The sequence below is a fragment of the Nasonia vitripennis genome, unplaced genomic scaffold (assembly GCF_009193385.2).
Source record: "Nasonia vitripennis strain AsymCx unplaced genomic scaffold, Nvit_psr_1.1 unplaced0115, whole genome shotgun sequence".
In the NCBI taxonomy this organism is placed as follows: domain Eukaryota; kingdom Metazoa; phylum Arthropoda; class Insecta; order Hymenoptera; family Pteromalidae; genus Nasonia; species Nasonia vitripennis.
In genome coordinates, this window is record NW_022279894.1 from 37501 (window position 1) to 40000 (window position 2500).

Consider the following 2500-nt stretch of genomic DNA (forward strand, 5'->3'; position numbering starts at 1 on the left):
GCCTAGGGCGCGCACCGCTTAAAGGGCCATTCGGTCAAAGACACCGACCCGCGGTAATGCTGTGAATAACAATATTTCGTATAAAGGCTCGATGTCCGTAGACGCTCGAGCCTTTCTTACATATACCGAATCGCCCGCCGGGGCATCGGCGCCGTATAGACTTAAGCACGTCGGCTTATGGGAGAAAACCCGCAAAACTCGTGTCCTGCCTTCCCGGGACTGCAATACTTAAACATCTGACAGAAGTGAACACGCCGATGAGCAATGTGCGAGCACGAATGAGTGCTGTGCGAGCGTCAATGAGTGATGTGCGAGCGTCAATGAGTGATGTGCGAGCACGAATGAGTGATGTGCGAGCGTCAATGAGTAATGTGCGAGCACGAATGAGTGATGTGCGAGCGTCAATGAGTGATGTGCGAGCGTCAATGAGTGATGTGCGAGCACGAATGAGTGATGTGCGAGCACGAATGAGTAATATGCGAGCGTCAATGAGTAATGTGCGAGCACGAATGAGTGATGTGCGAGCACGAATGAGTGATGTGCGAGCACGAATGAGTAATATGCGAGCGTCAATGAGTAATGTGCGAGCACGAATGAGTGATGTGCGAGCAAGAATGAGCAATGTGCGAGCAAGAATGAGCAATGTGCGAGCGTCAATGAGTGATGTGCGAGCGTCAATGAGTGATGTGCGAGCACAAATGAGTGATGTGCGAGCGTCAATGAGTGATGTGCGAGCGTCAACGAGTAATATGCGAGCGTCAATGAGTAATGTGCGAGCACGAATGAGTGATGTGCGAGCACGAATGAGTAATATGCGAGCGTCAATGAGTAATGTGCGAGCGTCAATGAGTGATGTGCGAGCGTCAATGAGTAATGTGCGAGCACGAATGAGTGATACGCGAGCACAAATGAGTGATGTGCGAGCAAGAATGAGCAATGTGCGAGCACGAATGAGTGATGTGCGAGCACGAATGAGCAATGTGCGAGCTCAAATGAGTGATGTGCGAGCACGAATGAGCAATGTGCGAGCACAAATGAGTGATGTGCGAGCGTCAATGAGTGATGTGCGAGCGTCAATGAGTGATGTGCGAGCGTCAATGAGTAATATGCGAGCGTCAATGAGTAATGTGCGAGCACGAATGAGTGATGTGCGAGCACGAATGAGTGATACGCGAGCACAAATGAGTGATGTGCGAGCGTCAATGAGTGATGTGCGAGCACGAATGAGTAATATGCGAGCGTCAATGAGTGATGTGCGAGCGTCTATGAGTGATGTGCGAACACGAATGAGTGATACGCGAGAGTCAATGAGTGATGTGCGAGCGTCAATGAGTAATGTGCGAGCACGAATGAGTGATGTGCGAGCACGAATGAGTGATACGCGAGCACAAATGAGTGATGTGCGAGCGTCAATGAGTGATGTGCGAGCACGAATGAGTGATGTGCGAGCACGAATGAGCAATGTGCGAGCTCAAATGAGTGATGTGCGAGCACGAATGAGTATACCGAAATCTCAGGGTTCACCCAACTGCCCTGGCAGAAATGCGACCCTCCCGGGGCTCTTCCGTTCGGAAGATGGTAGATAGGGACAGTGGGAATCTCGTTAATGCATGCGAGCAATCTTCGTATAGATAGCTAAACGTTTCAGTTTACTGATTTAATCATTTTCTGCTCCCGCCGTTCGCACCGATCCCTATGTAATAATATTTCGCGCCTGACGTGATCACATTTCGTCGTAGATAGTGACAGTTATAATGTAGATTTATATAGCAAGAATGAGAGATATGCGAGCACGAATGAGTGATGTGCGAGCACGAATGAGCAATGGCGAGCAATGAGTGATGTGCGAGCGTCAATGAGTAATATGCGAGCGTCAATGAGTAATGTGCGAGCACGAATGAGTGATGTGCGAGCACGAATGAGTGATACGCGAGCGTCAATGAGTGATGTGCGAGCGTCTATGAGTGATGTGCGAACACGAATGAGTGATACGCGAGCGTCAATGAGTGATGTGCGAGCGTCAATGAGTGATGTGCGAGAACGAATGAGTGATGTGCGAGCACGAATGAGTAATATGCGAGCGTCAATGAGTAATGTGCGAGCGTCAATGAGTGATGTGCGAGCGTCAATGAGTAATGTGCGAGCACGAATGAGTGATACGCGAGCACAAATGAGTGATGTGCGAGCAAGAATGAGCAATGTGCGAGCACGAATGAGTGATGTGCGAGCACGAATGAGCAATGTGCGAGCTCAAATGAGTGATGTGCGAGCACGAATGAGCAATGTGCGAGCACAAATGAGTGATGTGCGAGCGTCAATGAGTGATGTGCGAGCGTCAATGAGTGATGTGCGAGCGTCAATGAGTAATATGCGAGCGTCAATGAGTAATGTGCGAGCACGAATGAGTGATGTGCGAGCACGAATGAGTGATACGCGAGCACAAATGAGTGATGTGCGAGCGTCAATGAGTGATGTGCGAGCACGAATGAGTAATATGCGA